We start from the raw sequence: 12,734 nt of genomic DNA on the forward strand, positions 1-12,734 counted from the left end.
CCAGAAATAAACCCAGACACCTATGGTCAATTAATCTTTGACAAAGGAGACAAGAATATAAAATGGGAAAAAGTCTTTTCAGCAAGTATTGCTGGGAAACCTGGATAGCTGCATGTAAATCAATGAACCTGGAATACACCATCACACAATGCACAAAAATAAACTCAAATGGCATAAAGACTTAAACGTAAGACAAGATATCATCAAACTCCTGGAAGAGAACATAGCAAAACATTCTCTGACGTCAACCTTACAAATGTTTTCTCAGGAGAGTCTCCCACAACAACAGAACGAAAAGCAAAAATAAATCAATGGGAGCTAATCAAACTGACAAGCTTTTGCATTGCAAAGGAAACCAAAAAGAAAACAAAAAGAGAATTTACAGAATGGGAGAGAATAGTGTCAAATGATGCAACTGACAAGGGCTTAATCTCTAGAATATACAAGCAACTTATACAACCCAACAGCAAAAATCCCAACAACCCAATGGAAAAATGGGCAAAAGACCTGAACAGGTATTTCTCCAAGGAAGATATACAGATGGCCAGCAAGCACATGAAACAATGCTCAACATCCCTGATTATTAGAGAAATGCGAATCAAAACTACCATGAGATACCACCTCATACCAGTCAGAATGTCCATCATTAATAAGTCCACAAATAACAAATGCTAGAGAGGGTGAGGAGAAAAGGAAATTCTCTTGCACTGTTGGTGGGAATTTAAGCTGGTACAACCACTATGGAGAACAGTATGGAGGTATCTTAGAAAACTATATATAGAACTATCACATGACCCAGCAATCCCACTCTTGGGCATATAATATATCCAGACAACATGTTCCTTAAAAAGTCAAATGCACTCACGTGTTCATTTCAGCACTATTCACAATAGTCAAGACATGGCAACAACCCAAATGTCCATTGACAGACGACTGGATTAGGAAGATGTGGTATATACACACAATGGAATACTACTCAGCCATAAAAAGAACAAAATAATGCCATTTGCAGCAACATGGATAGAACTAGAGACTCTCATACTGAGTGAAGTAAGTCAGAAAGAGAAAGACAAATACCATATATCACTTATATCTGGAAGCTAATATAGGGCACAAGTGAACCATTTCACAAAAAAGAAAATCATTGACTTGGAGAATAGACTTGTGGTTTCCAAGGTGGGGGGGAGGGAGTGGATGGTTTGGGAGCTTGGGGTTAATGGATGAAAACTATTGCCTTTGGAAAGGATTAGCAATGAGATCCTGCAGTGTAGCACTGGGAACTATGTCTAGTCACTTATGATGGAGCATGATAATGTGAGAAAAAAGATTGTGTACATGTATGTGTACTGGGTCACCATGCTTTACAGCAGAACAAGAAACTGTATTGGGGAAATAACAATTTAAAAAAAATATGCAAACATATACAGTCCTATGCAGCTGTGAGTGCAAGTTCTGCTGGCCACCAGAGTCAGATGAACCAGAGGTATGGATCCCCTGGATGGCATCCACAAAAGTTAAGGTGCTAGAAAAAGAAACAGACTACTCTTTGGAGACAGAGGGCACCTAGAGTGAGGCAGAGGGAGAGCATAAATATGGTATCTGCTGGCCTCTATCCCTGGAGAACAGCTCTGTAGGCCTCTAGATATGTGTCAAACCAGAAGCCTGCCACTCAGGCTGCACCTCCAGGGCAATCAAATAGGCCTTTTTCCCAGAAAAACTCAGGGTATCTTTCAGTTGGCTGTTTGTACTGTACCACTGAGGGGGAGGGTGGCAGCTAAGAACTCTGTCTCTGATTGTTATAGTCTCATAGGACGCAAGACACTACTACCATGGGACACCTGAGCCAGGGCACCCAGGGACATCCCTGGTTGGCAGCCACAAAAACAGGGATCAGAACTAAAAACCATAGCATCACACAGTCCCAAATCAGTCTCCAAGACATACTGGAACTCTGGGGAGTGGCTGAGTGAGAATAAAAAAATATTGAGGTCTCTGGAGAGGACAACAGTTGGCCCTTAGATGTGTGTTTAATTAGAAGGATTCCCCTCAGGCCTCATCTACGAAATTAAGCTATAGGCCTCTTTCACAGAAAGACTGGGCCCTGAAGTCTGTTGCCTTTTGCTGCGCCCTAGGAGTAGTTTCCAGTTAAGAAAACTTTCTCTGTTGGTTTAATCCTATGGGACTCAACTGTACAAGACTTACTGGCCCATTGAGCCATTTGACCAAGAGATGTCCTCTGGGTAGCAACCACAAAAATCAGGGTTCCTGACAGGGTTTGCAGGGAGAGTGCCAACTTGGTGCCCTCTGGCCTCCATCCCAGAGACTATTTCACTAGGCCCCCAATGGGTGTTTAATTAGGTACCTGCTTCTCTTGCTCATGCTTTAAAATAAGGGGGGAAAGCCTCTTTCAAAGAAAGTCCAGGCACTCTTCAGTCAGCTGGCCTTAATGTAGGAAGGTACACTAAGAGAGCATTTCGAGAACTGTTTCTCGGATCACACTAGGCTGGTGGGTCTCATGGACACAAATCTTGTTGGCTTTCAAGGTAAATGTTTTGGGGGCTTGTCTCTCAGGTACAGGTCTTAATGACTGGGGAACGAGATGCTTGCTTCAAACTTCACTCCTCAGGGAGAAGTTCAACAGTTTGAGTTCTTTCCCAATTGTGGGTGCCACAATGGGATGTGATTTATGGCACCGACTGTATCTTAGTCTCTCCTATCTACTTCGATGTGGCCTTTTCTCATTTTTCCAGTGTCTAAGACTTGCTCAGCTATTTTTCACCCCCTGCAGGAAATTGTTTCAAATGTAGCTGTAGATTCACTGTGTTGACAGGAGGAGGTGAGTTCTGGATCTTCTTACGTTGCCATCTTGAAGCTGAACACCCATGCATAACTTTATTTTATGACTCTACACAGTAAACAACATCTAGTAAATTTTTTCACATTGATGGGAGATAGGTAGAAGTGGGTATTTAGGACTAAAACTGTTAGTGTTAAGAAGGGTAAAAACGTCTGAACTATCTATATCCATCTGAGAATTGGTGGACCACATTCTACTGAAACCTTAGAATAGATATGAGTGTTTCCAAAATGAAGATGGAACTTTACCACAAAAAGAGAGATAAAGGTCCTTGAAGTAGGAGAGCTAGTCCAAATGAGCAACAAATTTATAAATATATAGGATTTGTTAAGCACAATTACAGAAGGATATATGTTTTCAAATATTTTAATACCTGAAAATAGCATAATCTAGTAAATATATTCTGAGTAGGCACTATGTATGATAAACTTGATTAATGTGCCCATTCAGAGTTTGACTTAACTAATTTAGATTTGAAATGTATTAATAATATATTAATGTTAATTTCATATATTAATTTCTTAAAAAAAAGAAAAAATCCTGATGTACAATTAACATGCTCTAGAATCAACAGTTTGTATGTTACAGAAGAGGACATTATTATTATTTTTTTTATAATTTTTTTATTTTCCCACTGTACAGCAAGTGGGTCAGGTTATCCTCACATGTATACATTACAATTACATTTTTCCCCCACCCTTTGTTCTGTTGCAACATGAGTATCTAGAGAAAGTTCTCAATGCTATTCAGCAGGATCTCCTTGTAAATTTATTCTAAGTTGTGTCTGATAAGCCCAAGTTCCCAATCCCTCCCACTCCCTCCCCCTCCCATCAGGCAGCCACAAGTCTAGAAGAGGACTTTAAACAATCATTTTTTAATTTTCAATTTTAGTATTTTAATTACAACCAGGTCTGACTGTGCATCATACACACACACACACACACACACACACACACACACACACACACACCGATGTATACATGTACCATGATGCCTAAACCTGAAGGCAATTCAGGGCTGATACTTCAGCTCATGTGGCATATGAGCCATTTTAAATTATTACTCTGCTACATCTAGTTTCAATCATTTGGTCTCAGTTAATACCTCCAGATCTATCCTTCATCTCCACCACTCAGCTGTTAGAACATAAGATGTGGAAGGAGAAGGCAATATCCCCTGACTTGAAGAATGCTACCTGGAAGTGACAGACCTCACCTCCTCCTATTTTCCTTTGGTGCAACATAGTCATATGGTCAAGAAGAGGGGCTAAGAAATACCATGTTCCCAACTAAGATTCAGGGCATTTGGAATTGAGGAAGAAAGGGAGAATAAAAATTAGAGTAACTAGCAGGCTGTATAACTCTTTCAAGTATTTGTATTTAGTTGTAGACAATTCTATGTGGTTCTCTCTAGAGTTAACATTTGAATTTAGAATTATATCAAAGAAGAATGTGAAATCTGATTAAAATAAAATGTATAATGAATATATAAAATATACTAATATTTTTATACACTATTAGGATCTTCTAGAAAGCTGTATGTTCTGATGGGTGGGTAGTTTCTGTGAAGTTTAATTAAGTTCCATTTGTTTATTTTTTGTTTTTACTGTAGTTACTCAAGAGGTAGATCTGAGAAGATGTTGCTGTCATTTATGTCAGAGAGTGTTTGGCCTATGTTTTCCTCTAAGAGTTTTACAGTATCTGGTTTTATGTATAGGTTTTTAGTACATTTAGAGTTTATTTTTGTGCATGGTGTTAGGGAGTGTTCTAATTTCATTCTTTTATATGTGGCTGTCCAGTTTTCCCAGCACCACTTATTGAACAAGCTTCCTTTTCTCCATTACATATTATTGCCTCCTTTGTCATAGATTAGTTGGCTGTAGGTGTGTGGGTTTAATTCTGGGCTTTTTATCCTCTTCCACTGATCTGTATTTCTGTCTTTGTTCCAGTACCATATGGTTTTGATGACTCTTGCTTTGTAGTATAGTCTGAAGTCTGGGAGCTTGATTCCTCCAGCTCCATTTTTCTTTCTCAGGATGTCTTTGGCTATTCTGGGTCTTTTGTGCTTCCAAGCAAACTTTAAAATATTGCGTTCGAGTTCTATGAAAAATGTCCTTGGTAATTTGATAGGGATTGCACTGAATCTGTATATTGCCTTGGGTAGTATAGTCATTTTGGTAATACCAAAGCTTCCAATCCAAGAGCATGGTATGTCTTTCCATCTATTTGTGTCATCTTTGATTCCTTTCATAAGTGGCTTATAGTTTTCAGAGCTCTGGCCTTTTGTCTCTTTAGGTAGGTTTACTCCTAGGTATTTTACTCTTTTGGATGTGATGGTAAATGGGATTGCTTCCCTAATTTCTTTTTCTTCTCTTTCATTGTTAATATGTAGAAATGCAGTCGATTTCCATGTATTGATTTTGTATCTTGAAACTGCCAAATTCATGGATGAGCTCTAATACTTTTCTGATAGAGTCTTTAGGATTCCCTAGGTATTGTATCATGTCATCTGCAAATAGTGATAGTTTTACTTCTTCCTTTCCAATTTGGATTCCTTTTATTTCTTTTACTTCTCTGATTGCCGTGGCTAGGACTTCCAAAACTATGTTGAAGAGTAGTGGCGAGAGCAAACATCCTTGTCTTATTCCTGATCTCAGCAGGAATTCTTTCAGCATTTCACCATTGAGAATGATGTTCGCTGTGGGTTTGTCATATATGGCCTTTATTTTGTTGAGTTAGGTTCCTGCTATGCCCACTTTCTGAAGGGTTTTTATCAGAAATGGGCGTTGGATTTTGTCAAAGGCTTTTTCTGCGTCTATTGAGATGATCATATGGTTTTTATTCTTCAGTTTGTTAATGTGGGGTATCACACTGATGGATTTGCAGATATTGAAGAACACTTGCATCACTGGGATAAATCCCACTTGATCATGATGTACAATCCTTTGAATGTATTGTTGGATGCGGTTTGCTAGTATTTTATTGAGAAGTTTTGCATCTATGTTCATCAGTGAAACTGGCCTGTGGTTTTCTTTTTGTGTGGTATCTTTGTCTGGTTTTGGTACCAGGGTGATGGTGGCCTCATAGAATGAGTTTGGGACTGTCCCTTCCTCTGCAATTTTTTGAAATAGTTTCAGAAGGAGAGGTGTTAGCTCTTCTCTAAATGTTTGATAGAATTTGCCTGTGAAGCCATCTGGTCCTGGACTTTTGTTTGTTGGAAGGTTTTTAATCACAGTTTCAATTTCAGCACTTGTGATTGGTTAGTTTATCTTTTCTATTTCATCTTGGTTTAGTCTAGGAAGATTGTACTTTTCTAAGAATTTGTCCATTTCTTCTAGGTTTTCTGTTTTATTGGCGTATAGTTGCATATGGTGGTCTCTTATGATCCTTTGTATTTCTGTGATGTCTGTTGTTACTTCTCCTTTTTCATTTCTAATGTTTTTGATTTGAGTCCTCTCTCTTTTTTGCTTGATAAGTCTGGCAAAGGGTTTATCAATTTTGTTGATCTTTTCAAAGAACCAGCTTTTCATTTCATTGATCTTTTCTATGGTTTACTTTGTTTCTACTTCATTGATTTCTGCTCTGATCTTTATGATTTCTTTCCTTCTACTAACTTTAGGTCTTGTCTGTTCTTCTCCCTGGAGATGCTTTAGATGTGAAGTTAGCTTGTTTATTTCAGCTTTTTCTTGTTTCCTGAGGTGGGCTTGCTGCATCCCAAGGTTTTGGAGTGTCATATCTTTGTTGTCATTTGCGTCTAGGTATTTTTTAATTTCCTCTTTGATTTCTTTAGTGATCCACTGGTTGTTTAGTAGCATGTTGTTTAGTCTCCACCTGTTTGTGTTTTTTGCAGTTTTTTTCCTTGTTGTTGATGTCCAGTTGTATAGTGTTGTGGTCGGAAAAGATGCTTGATATGATTTCAATTTTCTTAAAGTTACCAAGGTTGGATTTGTAGCCCAGGATGTGATCAATCGTAGAGAATGTTCCATGTGCACTTGAGAAGAATGTATACTCTGATGCTTTTGGATGGAATGTCCTATAAATATCTATTAAGTCCATCTGGTCTAATGCTTCATTCAGGGTATGTGTTTCCTTATTGATTTTCTGCCTGGATGATCTATCCATTGCTGTGAGTGGCGTGTTAAAGTCCCCCACTATGATTGTGTTATTGTCGATTTGTCCTTTTAAAGTTGTTAGCAGTTGCCTTATATATTGTGGAGAACCTATGTTGGGTGCATAGCTATTTAAAATTGTTATATATTCTTTTTGGATTGATCCTTTGATAATTAGATAGTGACCTTCCTTGTCCCTTAAAATATTCTTCATTTTAAAGTATATTTTGTCTGTCATGAGTATTGGTATCCCAGCTTTCTTTTGATTCCCATTTGCATGGAATATTTTCTTCCATCCTCTCGCTTTCAATTTGTATGTGTCCCTAGAAGTGAAGTGGGTCTTTTGAAGACAGCATGTATATGGGTCTTGTTTTTGTATCCATTCAGCCAGTCTGTCTTTTGGTTGGGGCATTTAGTCACTAACATTTGAGGTAATTATTGACATGTATGTTCTTATTGCATTTTATTAATTGCTTTGGATTTGTTTTTGTTGCTCTTTTTTCTTCTCTTGTTCTCCCCTCTTCTGGTTTGATGACTATCTTTAGTGTTGTATTTGAGTTGATTTTTCTTATTTGTTTGTGTATCAATTGTAGATTTTTGGTTTGCAGTTACTCTGAAGTTTTGATATAAGAGTCTACATATATATACGACATTGTTTTAAGATGATGGTCTCTTTATTGCAAGTGCATCTCCAGTGTCCTGCATTTGCACCCTCCTCTTCTCATGATTTCTGATTTTGGTAGCATAATTGTGTGTGGATGATTTCATATCTTTAATATATATATACCTTTACTGGTGAGCCTTGTCATTTGTGGAATTTTTGTTTCATGTTGTGGCCTTTTTTTTTCTGCATAGAGAAGTTCCTTTAGTATTTGTTGTAAGGCTGTTTCAGTGTTGCTAAATTCTCTCAACTTTTGCTTATCTGTGAAGGTTTTGATTTCTCCTTCAAATCTGAATGAGAGCCTTGCTGGGCAGAGTAATCTTGGTTGGAGGTTTTTTCCTTTCATCACATTAAGTATATGATGCCACTCCCTTCTGGCCTCCAGAGTTTCTGCTGAAAAATCTGCTGATAACCTTATCGGGGTTCCCTTGTATGTTATTTGTTTCTCTTCCCTAGCTGCTTTCAAGATTTCCTCTTTGTCTTTAATTTTGGTCAGTTTGATTAATATGCGTCTCAGTGTATTCCTCCTTGGGTTTATGTTATATGGTACTCGTTGTGCTTCCTGGATTTGAGTGAGTGGTTCCTTTCCCATGTTAGGGAAGTTTTTGGCTATTATCTCTTGGAATATTTTTTTTGTCCCTTTCTCTCTCTTTTCTCCTTTGGCACCCCTATAATATGGATGTTGGTGCATTTAACGTTGTCCCAGAGTTCTCTGAGACTATCTTCATTTGTTTTCAATCTTTTTTCTCTTTTCTGCTCTGCATCCGTAATTTCTACTAATCTGTCCTCCACTTCGCTTATTAGATCTTCTGCCTCCTGTATTCTGCTTCTACTGAATTTTTTGTTATTGTATTTTGCATCTCTTCTCATTTAAGTTTTATATCTTGTATTTCCTTGCTCAGTGTTTCCTGTAAATGATCCATGTTTGCCTCCACTTTATTTCCAACGTCTCTTGCATCATCTTCAGCATCAACAGTCTAAAGTCTTTTTCCTGGAGGCTGAGGATCTCCTGATCACTTAGCTCTTTTTCTGGGGTTTTTTTTTCTCTGTTATCTGAGTTAGAGTTCTCTGTCTTTTCATTTTTATAGGTTTTTGGTGTGGTCTCCTTTTTGCAGACAATAGAGTTGTGGCCTCTCTTATGTCTGGTGTCTGCCACCCTTGTGGCTGGATTTGGTATGGGGGCTTGCTGTAGGCTTTCTGATGGGAGGGACTTGTGCCTGCCCACGGGTAGGTGGGGCTTATTCTTATTCTCTGGTGGGTGGGGCTTTGTCTCCGGTTGAGATTTAGGCAGGCTGCTTACTGATGGGTGGGGCTGTGATCCCACCTGGACTGTTGTTTGGCCTGGGGCTTCTCAGTGCTGATGGGTGGGGCCAAATTTCCCCAAAATGTCCACCTCCAGATAAACACCTGCTGATGAATATTCCCAAGACCTTTGCTTCCAATGTCCTTCCCCCACAACAAGCCACATTCACCCCCTGTTTTCCCAGGAGATCCACCATGAACTGCAGTTAGGTCCGACCTAGATTCCTATAGAGCCTTTGCTTTGCCATGGGACACAGTGCATGTGAAAATCTGTCTGCACCTTTCAAGAATGGGGTCTCCATTTCCCCCAGTCCTGTGGAGCTCCTAAGCACAAGCCCCACCAGCATTTAATGCCAGATTCTCCAGGGGCTCTTTCTCCCAATGCCAGATCCCCAGGAGTGGGGAATTTTACAGGGGCCTCAGAACTCTCACTCCCATAGGTGAGTCTCTGTTACTTTTCAGGCTGTGGGGTTTCTCACCCAGGAGGTTGCTCATATCATGTAGTTAGTTGCCCCTCCTACCTCTCGATGTGGCCTCCTCTTTGTGTTTTGGAGTAGGCTATCTTTTTGAAAGTTTCCAGTCCATTTTCTTGAAGGTTGCTCAGCCTTTGGTTGTAATTTTGTTTTTTTTTTTATGAGAGAAGTTGAGCTCCAGTTCCACTATTCCACCATCTTAATCCTGTCTCACATCTTATACACTTTAAACTTACACAATATTGTATATCAATTTTGTATATAGATAGAAAAAAGTAAACTTGCTTAAAAATTATATTTTAATTTTCCCTCAAATAATGTAACATTCAATAAATGTTTTAAATAAAAATATTGAGTATAATTTTTATTTATTAAAAAATTATACAATTCAGTATTATATAGAACTAAAGTAATCTCTGTAACACATGTTTCTCTATATTCTTCCTTAACATATCTTTTGTAATATTCAGGGAAATTAGTCATTGTCCATCCATTTTAGACTTGTTAGGAAATTCTCATGGGTTCATGGCAATATCTAGCAAATACTTTGTGTCAGCCCCCAAGTTAAAATATTCCAAGTATTTTGCTTTATGAGTGCATCATGATAGCTAAATAGAGTTTGTAATATATATGAAAACAAAAACTTTCAAATTTTACATATAAAGTTTCCCTTGATTTTTCTATTGTTCCTCTTGTGGGAAATCACTTAAAAAATCCTGTTATGTAATTTTGAACTATTAGTTATCTTGCCATGAAATTCACTGGGCTCTAACCAAATCTATCACATCCTTGTTTACAACATATACCTAACAAGAGACATGAACCACACCTATGTGACACTATTAAACACTGGGAACCAATGGGGCAAAAGGAGAAATGCTAATTGTGTCTTTTCCCAAGAGCTGATACTTGTGGGATAAGATGCTAGTGGGAGATCGTTATCAATGTTTGCTCCTCCTCAGGCTCATAGCATTAATACCTAGGATATAACATCATCATTCATATCAACCAACCTTTGCAGAGGGTCACTGGCTTCATCAGAAATCAGGACAAGTGACAAAAATCCTTGCTCCAGAGACTATTAGGCTATGATGCTCAACACCAAGAAGTCCTGCAAGGTTAGTACTCAGAATCACCTACCATCATGATCAGAATCACTTTTACCTCCAGAGAAACAGGAGATAAACATAGCTCAGAAGTTTGGGGGAGCAAGGAGTATGTGTCTAAATCCTGGTCCCAACTTTAAAAATTTTAGATCTTCTACACTACTTTCCTCCCAGTTCACTTAGAGATGCATGTAGTCATTTTTCTAGCTCTACCTGTTTTTACTCTCATATTCATACTCCCTGATGAGCAAAGATTCCTCATTTATCTGTTCCCTGCTGAATAAAATTAGGACAAATATTCGTTTTTTTCCTCACTTCAGCTGAGGCATTGTGAGAGCTTCATTCACTTATGTGGAGTCAATGTTAACATCTCTTAAACTTCTTTCAAAAATTTTAATGAAACTACATATTTATTGATACTTTCTCTATAAAGGCACCATGCTAAATACTATGTTGTTTTAACAAGAAAAACCATTAAATAATTCATACTAATTAATACATATTTAAGTATGTGCTAAATGTAACATGAGAAATGCATTCATGGGCAAATAGAAAATGGTCTTATTAACTGGAGCTTCCACACTTATCTAAAGAGTCCTAACTATCATAGGTTTCATAGGATAAAGGGGTAGAGGGAGAACAGCTAAAGGAATCTGAAGAGACAAAAATGAGAGTCTACTATGCTCTTTTGTGAAATAATTAAATCATATGATAGCTGTTGGGACATTAAAAAGAAAACTTTGCTTTAGTTGTCAGATGATATAAATCTTTGAATGACAAAGAAATTGGTTTGAACTTATTTGGTGATGATGGAAAATACAGATAATTTAAGAAGTTAATATTGGGTAAAATCTTCAAATCTGCATTACCACATGTGTTAATGTAGAAAGAAGCAACAAGAAGATGTACTAAGGAAAATAAATTATAACACTGCAGCCATCATTAAGGAATAAAGATGTTCATCAAGTAAAAAACATAACAGAGAGAAATTCATAGATTAATATTAAAATAATATTGAATTTTTGAACATTGATATTACTAAGAGCCAGTTAACTTGAAATAGATAGTAGTGAGTTGTTCATGGTATTGGAGAGTGGAGGTAATTAACCCAAGGTCACATGGCAAGCATAGGGTTCAGGTGAGGTTTCAGTCCACTACTGTTAAATATCAAAATTTATAAGAATTATAAAATCATGAAACAGTGGAACCAAAAGAGATGATAAAGATTATTTAATACAACAAGCCATCTGGTGCTTTAAACAACATGTCATTAAAGAATAACTGCTACATAATTTGTTACTCAGGCTGAAATCTTTTTTTTTCTTTTTAGGGCTGCACCTGCGGCACATGGAAGTTCTTTTATCTGAGGCCTATACCACAGCCAAGCAATGTCAGATCTGAGCTACATACGCAACCTATGCAATGCCGGATCCTTAACCCACAAGGCCAGGGACTGAACCCGCATCCTTATGGACACTACGTCAGGTTCCTAACCCACCAAGCTACAACAGGAAGTCCTGAAATCAATATTTTAACTAAGATTGGGGTAGCTGACAGTTGTAATGTTTGTTTCGTTATGAATCAAAATATTTCTACCATAGTTTCAAGCAGTTAGTTTTACGTCATTTTCTTAGTGACATGTAAAATGAGCTCAACATCTTTTAAATAAAGCAATACATTGAACCATGAAATAATTGCCCTCTGCCACATGAATTTTTGCTTTGCTACAAAAATATTCTGTTATTTTAGCCATTTTAAAATTACAGATTTCTAGATCATTTTTATGAGTTGTCCAGTTGTCCTCTACCACATAAAGTATTACACCTCGAACTGAACACACTAATCAACTATTGCCTGACTTTAAAGTAAGGATATGAGCTTTCATTTTCTAGAATCTACTCATTTTCTTTGCAAATGTAAACTAAACATGCATTGGTCTTTAAAAAGACACATCACACAGTTAACCAGTAGTATTCAGAACTGAGTTCAAACTAAAATTTCTAACTGTATTTCACACATGCTCTACTAACCCACATCTCTACCATCTTTGAATTCTATAGAGAGTACAAGCAAATACATGACTATAAAAAAAATGACCAGCATAAATTAAACCTTCGGTTTGTCTTCAAAAATCCTTCTCATATTCTAATCGTTTGGGAATATGAATAGTTTCTCATCTTCACCATAAACCATGAAGTATAAATTGCATAGAGCAACATTAAGACAC

General features: G+C 37.5%; 1 protein-coding gene across 1 annotated transcript in view; it reads right to left on the bottom strand.

Moving 5' to 3' along the window:
- LOC100513942 (olfactory receptor 10N1-like) overlaps positions 1-12,734 on the bottom strand; it is a 222,905-nt gene that overhangs the window by 136,518 nt on the left and 73,653 nt on the right. The gene's annotated exons all lie outside the window — the stretch shown is intronic.

Source organism: Sus scrofa, chromosome 9 (assembly GCF_054392235.1).
Source record: "Sus scrofa isolate SSC_HxYL_T2T_F1_AM1 chromosome 9, Sscrofa_HxYL_maternal_Yorkshire_Landrace_v2.0, whole genome shotgun sequence".
Taxonomy (NCBI): Eukaryota; Metazoa; Chordata; class Mammalia; order Artiodactyla; family Suidae; genus Sus; species Sus scrofa.